Source organism: Lithobates pipiens, unplaced genomic scaffold (genome assembly GCF_037356315.1).
Source record: "Lithobates pipiens isolate NorthernLeopardFrog02 unplaced genomic scaffold, aLitPip1_a1.2 Scaffold_23, whole genome shotgun sequence".
In the NCBI taxonomy this organism is placed as follows: Eukaryota; Metazoa; Chordata; class Amphibia; order Anura; family Ranidae; genus Lithobates; species Lithobates pipiens.
This window is the reverse complement of record NW_027507785.1, coordinates 276,103,888-276,120,663: the sequence shown is the minus strand read 5'-3', so window position 1 is coordinate 276,120,663 and position 16,776 is coordinate 276,103,888. Positions and strand designations below refer to the sequence as shown.

The 16,776-nt window shown below is 40.9% G+C and overlaps 1 protein-coding gene across 2 annotated transcripts in view; it reads right to left on the bottom strand.

The window, feature by feature from the left end:
• Positions 1-16,776, bottom strand: part of RABGAP1L (RAB GTPase activating protein 1 like) — a 613,081-nt gene that overhangs the window by 168,102 nt on the left and 428,203 nt on the right. The window lies entirely within an intron of this gene.

Below are 16,776 nucleotides of genomic sequence, written 5' to 3'. Positions count from 1 at the left end.
TCTGAAGCACGTCTCTGTGGGCAGCTGGCTTGACCACTTACCACGGTCCCATACTCTCCGGGGGAATGGGAGAGCCTGGGAACTGCAGCAGGAGGGGGGGGGGGGGCGCTCTTCCAAGCTCTGTTAAAGTGATTGGATGGTCAACCTTTGTGAGATCATACTTTGTTATATTATGTATGATACACTGTTTATATTGAGACTATGCAAGCTTGTATTGGTTACTTTATCAATAAAATAAGATTGAACTAAAATTCATCAGGTGGTTGTAGAGCTGCTCGGATCACTGTTACCTAAAAACTAGTCACCTGCTGAAAATAAAATAAAAAACAAAACAAAACATCAGGGTCATGGCTGCAGCCTTAATCCTGGTATAACAGCTTCCTGTACACTGCCCAGGTCATATAGGGGAGCCCTTTTTTGTCTATATACCTTTGATTGCATCTACAGCTTCAAGGTGAAATTTAGGGATGACACCATGTTAGTTGGAAGAATAAGGGATGGTGATGAGGCGGCATATCGGCAGGAAATAGGTTACCTAGTTGGTTGGTGCAGAGGTAATAATTTAGAGCTAAATATGGGTAAAGACAAAGGAGACAATTATAGATTTTAGGAGACATGGAGAGACCAGCTATAAGCCAGTTGTTATCGATAGGGTGGAGGTCAAGAGGGTACAGAAGTTTTGTTTATTGGGAACAATAATTAGGGAGGATCTGTCATGGCCAGGGCTCATATATCCTGTCTGATGGGTAAAGCTCATCAGAGAATGTACTTCTTGAGGAAGCTGTGGAGGGCAGGCTTTTCTGAGCGGGTCCTCCTCAGTTTCTATAAGGCTGCTATTGAGAGTGGGTTGACTTATCACATCCCTTTGCAGCAAGGGATGTGCACGGTCCATGAAAGAAATGCCTGACTTTGGCTGATGAAAAAACCGTGCAGAAGATTATTAAGAGGGCTATTGACCAAGTATCAAAGAATTGGGGGAGTGGAGATGCCTTCAGAGTGCTATTAATATCCTGAAGGATAACGCCCATCCTGTGAATGCCCTGTTTACAGTGTTGTATTCTGGCAGGCTATTTCAGATTATTTCCTCTCATAGCACAAGTCTGCAAAACAGCTTCTTCCCGCAGTCCATAAGATTTTTGAATGCTAGAGGCTTTTAGGGTTGAATTAAATATGCGTCCCAGCGGATTTCAAAGACACTTTTAAAGCTCAACTTTCCTTCTCTCCTTCACAAGACCCGTAAACTCCTTCCCAAAATTCCTCTACTTACTAATGACACTCCCAATCCACATCCCTCCCTCCTTCCTTAAATCAGTGAATTGCCTTTTTTCTAAATTCATGTGGGCCCATAAATATCCCAGCCTTAAATCAAGTATGTTGGCCCTCCCCAAAAGGTACAGCAGCCTGGCATTCCCTGACATCTCCAATCACCAAGCTGCAGCACAATTCACACCACTAGTGGACTGGCACAAACATGGAGAACTGAAAGAGTGAGTATTCTGGAACGATCCATAGCTAGCTTCCTTTGAGCCGCCTACCTTGTTGCTTCCCTCACATCTCAGCATCCTTGAAAGCCCATCCTCTTCTCGGCCCCACAATCTGTTCTGCTAGGACACTTCAGAAATACAAACTCTCCCTGGCCCCATCCCCTTTGTACACAATTCTAGGTAACCCATTGTTATCCCTAGGTAGGAACCCAGGCCCCTTTGGGGGGGGCCTACAGGCCTGGAATCGTTTCCGGGCCTTCCCCTTTTTGTCAAACAACCGATGGACTTCCTTGAAAGCCCTTTTTTAACAGACTTGGCACCTTCCAATTGGGCTTTGAGTGCCTCACAACTCCACTCCTCATGCTTCCTGCCCCATTGGCCTTTCGGAGGCCTCTCACCCAATTTGAATCATGTGCGACTCACAAGAACTGCTCCAACACTCCTCATCTATCATACACTCCCTTTTTCCCTCAACCTGGAGAGGAGAACTGCCTTCAGTTCTTAACCAAGTGGGAGACAAACCTCCATCTCACTCTCCCCCCACAACAAAGGAAACTAAAAGGATTCCACTTTTAGCCCACAAATCCTCCATTTGTACACAAACCCAAGAAACCAACTTTTAAGATTCTCACAAGGTGGTACACAACACCTACAAAATTACACAAACAATTCCTCAATTGTGCTGGAGGTGTAAAAAGGCCACGATTTTGCAAATTTTTTGGTCTTGCCCATTATTAGAGGTAGTTCACTCAGAAAATGACAGATTTTAGTGTTCCTGATTGCTTGGAATTCTTCCTCTTGCGCCACTTATCCATACCACTCAAGGAATCTTACCCTGGCACCTCTTAAATGCAGCAAAGGCCTGCATCCCCATGAAAATTAAGGATCCTGACCCCCCCTTCCATAGCCCTCTGGTTTTGCAAAATAGAGGATATAAACCATGTAGAGCAGTGGTCATCAACACTGTCCCCAGGGCCCACTAACAGGCCTGGTTTTAAGTATTACCTTGGGGAGATGCAGACTAAAATACTGCAATCACTGAACAACAAATGATATCACCTGTGATGTATTTCAGTTATCTTGCAAACCTGGCCTGTTAGTGGGCCCCAAGGACAGGGTTGATGACCATTGATGTAGAGGGCTTGGTCCAAGAATAAACATGAGACCTACAAAAACACCTGGTTTCACTGGAATTACTCTATCTTCTCTGACATAGGGAAGGCCCAGCTAGCTGGGGACTTTGTTAACTTGGTAGGGGACTCCACACTCAACCAATCAAATGCCCTCTGAGGGCAAGGTGCTTCTTTGCTGTACCACTATCTGCCCCTGCCCCAGGGACCTATTCTTCATAATAATTAAAACCAAACACTCAGGGCTTGTACAGTGTCGGATCGGTTATGGATCTTGCTTATCTCACCAATGAATAAGGAGGTTTCTCCCCTAACCTACGGCGTGTTATGACCCTTACGTTTCTTGTGAAATTGAGTTTTTGGATTTTTCAAATCCTATACTGTGCCTTATCTTTGTAGCTGTGACCTCCTCTACTTGTATGTACAGTATTTCACAAAATTGAGTACACCCCTCACATTTTTGTAAATATTTTATTATATCTTTTCATGTGACAACACTGAAGTAATACATTTTTGCTACAATATGAAGTAGCGAGTGTACAAGTGTATAACAGTGTCAATTTGCTGTCCCCTCAAAATAGCTCAACACACAGCCATTAAAGTCTAAACCGCTTGTGAGTGAGTACACCCCTAAGTGAAAATGTCCAAATTGGGCCCAAAGTGTCAATATTTTGTGTCGCCACCTTTATTTTTCAGCACTGCCTTAACCCTCTTGGGCATGGAGTTCACCAGATCTTCACAGGTTGCCACTGGAGTCCTCTTCCACTCCTCCATGACGACATCATGGAGTCGATAGATGTTAGAAACCTTGAGCTCCTCCACTTTCCGTTTGAGGATGCCCAACAGATGCTCGATAGGTTTTAGGTCTGGAGACATGCTTGGCCAGTCCATCACCTTAGCTTCTTTATCAAGGCAGTGGTCATCTTGGAGGTGTGATTGGGATCGTTATGTTGGAATACTGCCCTGCGGCCCAGTCTCCGAAGGGAAATGATAATGCCCTGCTTCAGTACGTCACAGTACATGTTGGCATTCATAGTTGCCTCAATGAACTGTAGCTCCCCAGTGCCGGCAGCAATCATGCAGCCCCAGACCATGATACTCCCATCACCATGATTGACTGTAGGCAAGACACACTTGTCTTTGTACTCCTCATCTGGTTGCCGCCACACACCATCTGAACCAAATAAGTTTATCTTGGTCTCATCAGACCACAGAACATATCTCCAGTAATCCATGTCCTTAGTCTGTTTGTCTTCAGCAAACTGTTTTCAGGCTTTCATCTTTAGAAGAGGCTTTCTTCTGGGACAACAGCCATGCAAAACAGTTTTATACAGTGTGTGACGTATGGTCTGAGCACTGACAGGCTGAACTCCACCCCCCCCCCCCCCCTTCAACCTCTGCAGCAATTATGGCAGCACTTATACGTCTATTTCCCAAAGACAACTTCTGAATATGACGCTGAGCATGTGCACTCAGGAGGGTGAAGGGTCAGCCTTTAAGTGTTCAGACCATACGCTACACACTACATCAAATTGGTCTGCATGGCTGTCGTCCCAGAAGGAAGCCTCTTCTAAAGATGATGCACAAGAAATCCTGCAAACAGTGTGCAGAAGACAAGCAGACTAAGGACATGGATTACTGGAACCATGTCCTGTGGTCTGATGAGACAAAGAAACTTATTTGGTTTAGAATCAGTCAAGCGTGTGTGGCGGCAACCAGGTGAGGCGTACAAAGACAATTGTGTCTTGCCTACAGTCAAGCATGGTGGTGGGAGTGTCATGGTCTGGGGCTGCATGAGTGCTGCCAGGACTGGGGAGCTACAGTTCATTGAGGGAAACATGAATGCCAACATGTACTGTGACATACTGAAGCAGAGAATGATCCCCCTCCCTTCGGAGACTGGGCCGCAGGGCAGCATTCCAACACAATAACGACCCCAAATACACCTCCAAGACGACTATTGCCTTGCTAAAGAAGCTTTGGGTAAAGGTGATGGACTGGCCAAGCATGTCTCCCAGACCTAAACCCTACTGAGCATCTGTGGGGCATCCTCAAATGGAAGGTAGAGGTGTGCAAGGTCTCCAACATCCACCAGCTCTGTGATGTCTTCATGGAGAAGTGTGGAAGAGGACTCCAGTGGCAACCTGTCAAGCTCTGGTGAACTCCATGCCCAAGAGGGTTATGGCAGTGCTGGAAAATAATGGTGGGCACACAATATTTTGGGCATTTTCACTTAGGGGTGTACTTACTTTTGTTGTCAGCGGTTTAGACATTAATGGCTGTGTGTTGAGTTATTTTGAGGGAATGGCAAATTTACACTGTTATATAAGCTGTACACTCACTACTTTACATTGTAGCAAAGTGTCAATTCTTCAGTACTGTCACATGAAAAGATATGATAAAATATTTACAAAAATGTGAGGGGTGTACTCACTTTTGTGAGATACTGTACATGCTCTTGTCCGATTATAGAGAATTAAAAAAATAAAATATAAGTATGTAGATATTATGCAATCTATGTGCTGTTTTTATAAAGATAATCTCCATGTGAGGTATGTGATGTCTTTTATGTAAGGAGGCTGCATCTGCATTTTCATTTTATGCTTTTATTTATTATCATTATGAGGTTAAAGCCCCATTCACACCTAAAGGTTTTGTAGCTGAAGCTCAAGATCCAAAATCCCATGTATTACAATGGTGACTGTTCATTTATGACCACTCAGAAATCTGAAGCTCAAAGCCTGAAACTCAAAAAGCTACATGAACTACTTTTGAGTCAGATTTGGGCACTCTTGGCCTGTCTTCAATGGGAACCCCTGATAACGCTCAAATTGGGCATTTTTGAGCTTTTCTTCAGCTGCATTTTAGAAATGTTTGAGCCTGTAAGACAAAAACGCCTGAAGCTTGAATACACAGGTAAAAACACTTCTAAAATACAATATAAGCACACAAAATTGTTAAAATGCTCAAATAAAAATGCCTGAAAATCACTCTGCTTAGGTGTAAATGCAGCCTAAGCTGCCTTGGGATTTAGGAATGCTGGCCAATCACACGTCATCTGATGCTGCTCACAAAACAAACACAAGAGGGCAGCAAAGTAGCACATCCAACATCAACTCAATCACTGTCTTCTCGCAAGCTGGATGAAGCACAGCAATGATTGCCTACATTTCTTAACTACTTTGCGTAGCAGAGAAAATCTTTAACGTTCAGCGTCTAATGGCATTGATATTGTAACAGGAACCGCTCCTACACCAAACTTTTCAAATGTTAACTTAAAGCTACCTTAACCGCATGCTGGGTTGAATAGAGACTTCAAAACAAGAACAGAAAACTACTGAAATTCTCACCTTTTCTGGAGGAAACAAAAGGTACCTCTAGAGCTGGTCAACTGATCTCTGCAGATGAGGATCAGACAAACTAAATTCTAGACTTTCCATTGAAGTGGTTTTAAAGTCAAAATGTTTTTTACCTTAATGTATTACCTCAAAAAGACACAATGAAACCCTCTGACAGGACTTTTTAGGGCAATGACTCAAAAATACTGTATGCAGAGAATAAAATATAGAAAAATATCGTTTAATACAAATTCTAAAAAACATCAATACATAAAAAGCTTTTGTCAAAACTGTGTGATAAATTGATGTCATAGATAGAAAAGCATATTCAAACCACTGTTTAGAACACTCATATGCAATTGTACAGAGCAAAGCTCTTATGTTCTTTATCTCATAAAACAAGCTTTTATGCATTGATGTGTTTTAGAATTTGTATTAAACTATATTTTTCTATATTTTATTGCCTGCATACATGATTTTTGGAGTAATTGCTCTAAAAAGTCCCGTCAGAGGGTTGCTTTGTGTCTTTTTGAGGACTATTAGGGATGTGGGCAATTTCTCCTTCTCCCCACTAGAACTGAACCGTTTCCGTATAATGTATTACCTGCATGAAGGTAAAAAAATCTCTCACTAGCTGTTTGTTTTCCCCACACTCCCTACATCGATGCAGCCTGTCTGAAGCAGCGCTGGTCTCCCTCCCTGCTTGCACTGGGCAGATTGATAGCAGTGGGAGCCAAAGGCTTTTGCTGCTGTCAATCAAACCTAGTGAGGCGGGACCAGGAGGCAGGGCCGAGTAGAGCTGTCTGTGTCTATGGACGCACATATCCCAGCTCAGGAGCACGGCTGCAAATTACTTCCCCAATTGCCCCCTTTTATTTTTTGCTGTTGTGATAAGACTTCCTGTTAGAGATTGGCTACTTTACTCTGAAATAAATTGAAACTGACAAAAGTTATTGGCATCCATCAGTGTTTATTCCATATTTAATAATTTATAATTATTTAATAAAATTAGCCTGTTTTTAATTCAACAGATTATTTTAAATAAAAGACAGGTGATAATGGCATGGACAAAATTAAGCGACCCTTACCCTAATATTTTGTTTTACAACCTTTAGAGGCAATCTTTACAAACAAGCTATTTTTGTAGCTCTAATGCCTCGTACAGACGAGCAGACTTTTCAACAGACTAGGTCCGACGGACTTGGCCACACACAATCACACCAAAGTCTGACGGATTCGAACGTGATGACATACGACCGGACTAGAATAAGGAAGTTCATAGCCAGTAGCCAATAGCTGCCCTAGCATTGGTTTTCATCCGTCGGACTAGCATACACACAAGCGGATTTCTTGATAGGAACTGGGTCCAGCGGAGTTCCGTCAAAAAAATTTGAAACATATTCTATTTCTAAAGTCCTTCAGATTTTTGGACAGCAAAGGTCCAATGGAGCCCACACACGATCGAATTGTCCGACAGGCTCGCTTTGTCGGACCGTTGCTGTCGGTCGTGTGTACGTGGCATCAGACTTCTGTACCTTCCAACTGGTAGTATGGCAAACTATTCCAGCTCTCTCAGGTTTGAAGGGTGTCTTCTCCAGACTGCATTGCTTCAGCACTTTTCATAGATGTTCTATAGGCTTCAGATATCATAGAAACCACTTCAGAATAGTCCAAGGTCTTCTTCTTAACCATTGTTGGGTGTTTTAGCTGTGTGTTTTACAATCATTATGTTGGAAAGACCCATGACATGGGACCGAGACAGATCTTTCTGGCCCCGGGCAGTACAACTCTCCAGCATTTCTCAATAGTGTAATTTCATTGTGCCTGCAAAGATTCAAGGCACCGCATGCCCGACGCAGTAAAAGAGCCCAAAAACATAACTGAGCCTTCTCCATGTTTCACAGTAGGCTTTGGTATTCTTTTCATGAAAAGCTTAATTTTTTTGTCTGTGAATGCTGATATGACTTGTCAAAAATCTCCCATTTTTTTTCTAATCTGACAATCTCGCAGAAATATTATAGCTTGTCAATATATATTTTAGTAAATTACACTCTGGCTTTTTCATATTTTTTTCATCAGTGTCCTGGTTGTCTACCTTTAGGCTGGGTTCACACTGGAGCGATGCGGGAACGCCGCAAATCCGCTGCGTTTTCCCGCATCGCATGCCTCACGCCGGCAGTTCTCACTGCCCTATGCGGACTGCTGGGAGTGTCAGTGAAATGTTAATGACACCAGACATCAGATCAGTTCGCATATCGCAGTGCAATCTGCAAACTCGGACAGGAATCGGATCGCATGGTGTGAACACCCATGCGATCCGATTCTGCTGCGGACCAAAAAAAGGGTCCTGTGCGAGTTTGCGGTGGGTGCGATGCAAATTCAGCCATACTATCTGTATGGCTGAACTCGCATCGCACAGAGATCGCATGTGATTTGCACTGCAGTGCGGTGCGAATCACAATTCCGGGTCTCCCAGCCGCAGTGGTGTGAACCCAGCCTTAAACCAGTTATCGCTCAAAAACTGATGATTTGTGTAGTCAGACACTGGGCTGAATTGACCTTTTCCCTGGCTCTTTATCTGCTATTCAACTTGGGGTTGATTTTCCTCTTGTGGTCACATCCAGAGAGGTTGACCACACATCCAAGGACAATAAACTTCTTAAAAATGTTTACAGCTTTATCACAGGAACATTAGGCTATTCGAGTATTATGTTATTTCCTTTCTTTACCCCTGACGTGATGGTCTATAATTTCTTTCCCGATCTCCTCAGACAACGCTCTCCTTTCTCTGGTCCATGCTCAGTGCGGTGAACACAATGATTCAAAAGAGCAGCAGAGCAACTATTTTTTTTTAAATTTAAAAGGCTGATGAATTGAAAAATTGAATACGTGTGATAATAGTTACAGAAGACAGCTTGAAATATCAGTATGATGCAATTGTTTATGGTCATTTCTAGGGGTGCCAATAATATATCTTTTTACACTTTCTATGCTTAACTTTATGATAAACCAAAAGCATAGAAGTATACACGAGTCAATTTCATTTAATTGCATCACTTTTTAGGAGGCATGAAGCACTGATTCAATGAGCTGTAAAAGTATCATCAAATTTTTCCATTGCTGTAGGCACTGAAAAGCTTGCATAATAGCGTTCCACTCTGTATCTGCTTTTCAGGAATAACCTCTGAAAAAGTTCTCCCTGACTTTTTAAAAAAAAACTCCCAACTTTTGAGGTATAGAGAGAACAGCAATACCCCTAATACCCATCAACCCCATATGAGAACTCCCTGTTCTGGAACAACTCATTACCAGGCCCAGGAATTCTCACATTGCAGAAATATGGCGTGTGAGTAGTATCTTCCAAACCATATAGCTAGTACAAACTTCCACCTTATAGTGAATGTACAGTATACTGATTGTTTTTTCAATTGCCTGTTATTAGCTTTTTTCCCTACACATGAATAGGTGATAAACCTAATAGAAGCATACAATGAAAATATATATTTTTTTTAATTTTGTCAGCTTTTAAAAAAAAAGGGATATAAAAAGTACACTTTAATTGTCTAGATAACAATATTTGTATATGGGAAATGTGGAGGTACCTGCGATAAATACGATTTTACATATTTAATGTGTAATGGACGCCGTGGCTGGGTCCTGGAAGGACGCTATATTTCCCCTCTGTTTGGGTTGTGCTCTCTTTAAGGGAATGAAAATTGATTAACCCACCTGTTAGAGGAAGTGTCTTTAAAAAGCAAGACAGGAAGTTGTAGATGGGTGTGGAGGAGTGGAGAACACATGGTGGATGGTGTTTGGTGTTTGGTGTTTGTTCTGGGTTACAGCAACTGAAGTGGACAGCAGTGTCCTGTTTGGAAGGCTCCTGGCAGGGGAAGCTTCCTGCCATCAAGATCAAGCTCTGTTTGGATAGAGACAGCTATTCTGAACTGTGCAAGTCGGTGAGACTAAAAACTTTTTCCTTTGTGTTTTTGGCTGCTGTAAAGCGATTTAAGTTTAATAAACCCTTTGTTGTGAGCAAAGCCTGTGTCCTGCGATCTACCTGGTCCCCCGAACATTACAAATGCTACACATATTGTAGGTAAACAGATCTGCTTCTTGTGTTCCACATTATAGAAAAGCATTAGTGTTCCAGCTGCGACAGATAAGGATAATTCAAGGAAAGAAGCAATGGGGATGATTTCTTTGAAAATTCTTTGATTAACAGTCAGCTGGAATTCATGTTGCAGAAGAAAGGTATGTGGAAATAATTCACCACAAGGGAACTAAATTTATGAACCGGATAATTTATAACTAGTTAATGTCAAAAGGAAGGTTTAGATTAAGCCAAAGGTTTAAGATCACAAAATTGATGTTTCCACCAACCCCCTCACTGCCGGCCTAGGCCACAATATCCAACTTTACCTGAATGAATGAATGAATGACTTATATAGCGCTACCTATACGAACTGAATCGCCTCTGGGCGCTTTTTCTTACCTGCAGCAACTCTACAAGCTCTACAAGCAAATACTGCTATGGAGATTTGTCTATGGCTCTACAGACTTACATTTTAAAGAGACCCTGTCTCCAGACTATTTATTCTAACAAAGATATTTCATAAGATTATTTTTGCATTTAACACATTTTATGCATGCTATTTACATTCAAAAGCCCTGATACTGCTGCTGTGTGCCGCTATTCTGGATGTGATGTCAGCAGCCCCAGCAGACTCACTTAAGTGACATGCCATAGTATTCCTCTTCTCTCCTGCCTCTGCAGCTATATAAAAAGGTTATGGGGGAGCTAATCCAGCACAGAACAGGAGAGGACTATGACATGCGTTTAGCCGTGTCAAGCGTTCTTACAGCTGTAACTGCATAATGCACTGGCCCTGTTTTTTTTTATTTTGCAGCTTGAAAACACCTATGCCACTTACAGCTCCTAAAAGAATGTGTGCAAGGACATATAGTATAACATGGAGAGGTGTTTTTACCCTCTTCAGCCCCGGAAGACTTTACCCCCTTCCTGACCAGAGCACTTTTTGCGATTTGGCACTGCGTCGCTTTAACCGACAATTGCACGACCGTGCGACGTTGCACCAAAACAAAATTGACATCCTTTTTTTCCACAAATAGAGCTTTCTTTTGGTGGTATTTGATCACCCCTGAGGTTTTATTTTTTGCGCTATAAACAAAAAAAGAGTGACAATATTGAAAAAAAAAAAAAAAACAATACTTTTTACTATAATATATATCCCCTGAAAATATATATATAAAAAAATTTCCTCAGTTTAGGCTGATATTTATTCTTCTACATATTTTTGGTAAAAAAAAAAAAAAAACAACCCAATAAGCATATATTGATTGCTTTGCGCAGAAGTTATAGCATCTACAAAATAGGGGATAGCTTTATGGAATTTTTATTATACATTTTTTTATTAGTAATGGCAGCAATCTGCGATTTTTTTTTTTTTATCGTGACTGCAACATTATGGCAGACACATCAGACTCTTGACACTATTTTGGGACCATTGCCATTTATACAGCAATCAGTGCTATAAAAATGCACTGATTACTGTGTAAATGACACTGGCAGGGAAGGGAGTAAATACTAGGGGGCGATCAAGGGGTTAAGTGTGTCCTAGGGAGTGATTCTAACTGTCGGGGGGGTCTACCACTGACATGACAGCGATCACTGCTCCCGATGACAGGGAGCAGTAGATCCCTGCCATATCACTAGGCAGAAAAGGGAAATGCCTTGTTTACATAGGCATCTCCCCGTTCTGTGGCTCCGTGACATGATAACGGGACACTAGCGGACATAGAGTCTGCGGGACCTGTGGGCACGGTCATGCTGTACCTGCACCCACTAGCCCCGCCAATTAAAAGGGAGGTACAGGTACGCCCATTTGCCCACGTATATCGGTGTGCAGCGGTCGGCAATTGGTTAAGCTGTGGCAGCAGCTGTAAAAACGTCAAGTGTGCATGAAGCTTAAGGAAGGAGGGGGCTTGACAGGAAATTGACTAATCAAATGTTCTTGCAAGTTCAAAAGCACATAGCAGGAGAATAAATAGAAGTAACAACATTCATTTTTAGAAGCTAGGAGCTATCAGAACATTTATAAAGCATAAATGTGTGCTTTTTGAATGGGCTTTGTGCTTTCATTATGTCAGGACTCTGAAGCAAACCAAGTCCCATTCATTCTATGGAATGGTAAAAACTGTAAAAGGAGGAGGAAACCTATTACACAACCTCTTCAAAAATCATACGATAGCACCCTCCTCCCAGCTGCCACTGTTCTCTCCATTGTTACGCAGAGAATACACCGTAGGACAGCAGTATCCCCATGCGGTGCTCTGAATTTCATCATCAAAAGGTAAATTGCAGGTGCAGTGTAAAGTATTTCCAGCAATGTCCTGCAATGTCTGGAGACAGGAAACTGCATTGAGTTATAAATACGCCCCACAGTAACCGGTCATCATTTTGTTATAATTACGCAAACCTCACTTTAGAAAAAGTATAGAAAATTGAGTAGAAAGGCTAGGTCTGGCTCAAAGTTGTTGTGCCACATCCAATAATATTAGAAAAGTTCCCTTGGTCATGGACTTTTTAGGCCAGTACACAAAGGAATATATAACAAAATACAACATTTATTTAATGGAATAAAATCATGCCATGAACAAAAACAGCATACATAAAGTACAGAAAATAAATTATCCATACATATTATCAATATAATTAACCACAGTGTAAGTTTCCCTACACGTTTTCGGAGCCTTGGGAATCTCCTTCAGCGGAAGATATACAGTACAATTCTATTGAAATACAAACAGCAGAACATTAGAATAGTAGACAAATTTGCCAAGAAAAAGAGGGGGGGAAACATTAGCATCTATAGTTTTGTACTTGCATATCAACGAATGATGCTATATGTAAATGATGTACCAATGATTAAAAACAAAAAGGGTAGGTCAAAAAATGCATGTAGATGGCTCCTGAGCTTCAAGAGTTCTCCATCAATATGTAACGTTCAGCGAAGTCGGTAAACACTGTGCAGCCACAGATTTTAAAACCCCAGAAAGAAAATGAGTCCATCAAGCACAGGAGAAGCACTAAGGCGGACAAATTGTTGCGCCCGACCTTAAGAAAAAGACACAGAAAGAAACAGGAGGGTAGCACAGTGGGAAAAAAAGGAGAAATGTTTTTCCTATAAAAAGGTATTATAGGATAGTAAGTACTGCTAGAGTATAGACAGTATAGGGAACCAGTATAAATAATTGAAGAATTTTTTCCATATAAAAAGTATATATGGAAAAAATTCTTCAATTATTTATACTGGTTCCCTATACTGTCTATACTCTAGCAGTACTTACTATCCTATAAATACCTTTTTATAGGAAAAAAATTCTCCTTTTTTTCCCCCCACTGTGCTACCCTCTGTTTCTTGTCTTTTTCTTCTTAAGGTCGGGCGCAACAATTTGTCCGCCTCACCCTTATGTGCTTGACGGACCCATTTTCTTTCTGGGGCTTTAAAATCTGTGGCTGCACAGTGTTTACCGCCTTAGCGGAACTTTATATATTGATGGAGACTCTTGAAGCTTGGGAGCCATCTACATGCATTTTTTTACCTACCCTATTTGTTTTTAATCATTGGTACATCATTTACATATAGCATCATTCGTTGATATGCAAGTACACCACTATAGATGCCCCCCTCTTTTTCTTGGCAAATTTGTCTATTATTCTAATATTCTGCTGTTTGTATTTCAATAGAATTGTACTCCATACTGTATATCTTCCCCTGAAGAAGGAGATTCCCAAGGCTCCGAAACACGTAGGGAAACTTACACTGTGGTTAATTATATTGATAACATGTATGGACAATTTATTTTCTGTACTTTATGTATAATGCTGTTTTTTCTTCATGGCATGATTTTATTCCATTAAATACATTTTGTATTTTGTCATATATTCCTGTTTGGGCAACATGGGTTACTGCACTTTGTTCCAGTATGTGCAGGAGAATGCAGGAGACCTCCACATACATGCATAGTTTCTCATCATAGTTCTGCTTGCTCAAACTTGGTATGCACAAAATACCTACGGTGTGCTGTGCCTTTAACTATGAACTGTCTCTTTCTGTTTAGTACTACAACTCACATTTACCTCCCAGTTTATGCTGAGGGGAGCCTTTATTGATGGTTATATCCTGTGGCTGTATTAGAATCAATGGGCTAAATACCAAGTCAAAGGCCATAAATAAGCATCCTTACCAAGATCTGCTTCCCCTACGGAAGTAGTGGTCAACTTGAAAATAATAGAGTTCCTCAAGAGGGCCGCACATACAGCAGCACATTTTTATGCATCGATGTGCATTGCTTCGAGTTAGGCAGCCCATTCAAAATGAATGCACCGTTTTACCCTTCAATGCCTGAAAATGATTTTTTTTGCAACATATTGCATTGCATATTAAAGAAAACCTTGGGGAAACCTACAGTACTGGGCCATTTGGTTGGCACCCAAAAAGATGGTATATCCTGGGACCTATCTATCCAATTGCTTTTTTTTTTAACCGATCTATCCGATTTGTTACTTGTGCAGTTTTACAGGTTATGAATTAGTGGGATCCACAAAATAGTATATCGATCCTGTACTGGGAAAAACTTTTGGAATGTTTTGGTAATATCTACTGTCTTATTTTCACCACTTCAGCTACTGAAGGTTTTACCCCCTTCCTGACCAGGCTATTTTTTGCCATACTGCACTGCGTTTCTTTGTTTTAAATTATTTTTATTGATTTTATACACATATAAAACATTCCACATCATTTCAAATACAAATATACAAGACATTCAATGAATAAAAACACAAAAACACAACACTGGATCTATCCCACAACATACTCCTTTCAGAAGAACAGATTTTCCATAGTTCTCTGGGAAAGCGAGTCCCAAAAAAGGAAAACATTTTTAAAAGTTGAAAAAATATTCCACCCCCCCCCCCCAAAACACCCCCCCAACCCCAACATATATAAGTAAATGCCATGGACACACCAATCCCCTTCCCTAAATCTGTTTACCTTTACCCAGTTGTGTATTGGTGAATAATATCCCCTTCCGCCTACCTATAATATTTAAATCCAGAGAAAAGAAATAATCATTTTCTCCCCTTCTTTTTTTTTTCCTCTCTTTTCTTCCCCTCGCTTTACAATCTGTGACCTTTCCCAACCCTTTTTATTTAATTTATTTTGGGGGGAGCAGAGAAACCATCTCTCCCCCTCCATTAGAATCTCCTCTAAAAATCGTGGCCCATTTCCTGCCTTTTATATTTATGAGGAGGAGAGAGTCTCATCTCTCTACCTCCATTACTATCACCCCTTCAAATCGTGTATTTCTACCTGTATCAATGGAAGAAAAAAAAACTGTTTATTTAACCGACAATTGCACAGTCGTGCAACGCTGTGCCCAAATAAAATGGATGTCCTTTTTTTTTTCCCACAAACAGAGCTTTCTTTTGGTGGTATTTGATGACCTCTGCAGTTTTTATTTTTTTGCACTATAAACAAAAAAAGACAGACAAATTTGAAGAAAAAAAAATGTTTTTTTCTTTCTGGTATAAAACGGATCCAATAAAAATTTAAAAAAAAATTGAATTTCTTCCTCAATTTAGGCCAATATGTATTCTGCTACATGTTTTTGGTAAAAAAAAATCCCAATAAGCATGTATTGATTGGTTTGAGCAAAAGTTATAGCATCTACAAACTATGGGATAAATTTATGGACCTTTTGCTTATTTTTATTTTTTTTTACCAGGAATTGTGGTGATCAGAAGTGACACTTTTTGGGGACCAGTGACACCAATACAGTGATCAGTGCTAAAAAAACAAAAAACACTAACTGCACTAATGACACAGGCAGGGAAGGGGGTTAACATCAGGGGCGACCAAAGGGTTAACTGTGTTCCACGGGAGTGCTTGCTAACTGTGTGGGGGATGGTTGCACTGTAGGAAGACAGATCTGTGCTTCTGCTTAGCAGAAACACAAGATCTCCATCTTCTTTACTAGCAGAACAGAGATATGCCTTGTTTACATAAGCAGACTGCCGCTCTGTCTCTCTACTAACGATGGCAGTGAGAGCAGGGCTCCGGTGGTATGCACGCTCCACAGCTCTTGAAAAAAAAATCACATACAGGTACATGATTTTGCTCTTAAGGGCCACCCTGCCACAGTAAATATACGTGGGGCAGTTAAAGAGAGTTTGCATTTGTATTACATACATTCATAAAAGGAATAAAATTTTTTGGAAAAGAAGAGAAAGTCGAGTCAACATTGGTGTCAGTGGCCCCAATAAAACTCCCAGTACTGGTGCCCAGTAGTAGTTAATAGTAGTAGTGGTGGTGGTGCTTTTTTATGCCCTACCCTAACCCCCCTCCCTTCCTAACGCACCTTCAATGGAACAGTTTTGCATTTAATTGGACTTAGCTTTAAAATTTGTACCGTAGAGGCAGTATATAAATGTGATTACAAGGAAGCTTAGTGAGTGTTAATATTATTAGGTCCATCGGTCAACCCTAACACCACCATGTCTTAAAGTATTATCTAAAGCCAATTTATTTTTTCATTTTATATTGCGTAGGTAATGCTTAAAACCAATTTGTTTTTTGCCATCCTAGTCTCACTCAAGAGATTTCCCTCCCTTCCTAAACTGTAGACACAAAAGAAAGTGAGAAGAAAGCTTTCCAAAGCGAGTAATATCCCCTTCAAGACATTTTGCACAGTGGAACAAATAGGGTTGTTGGAATATTTTGCCTCTATTCCTGTTCTGGTGAC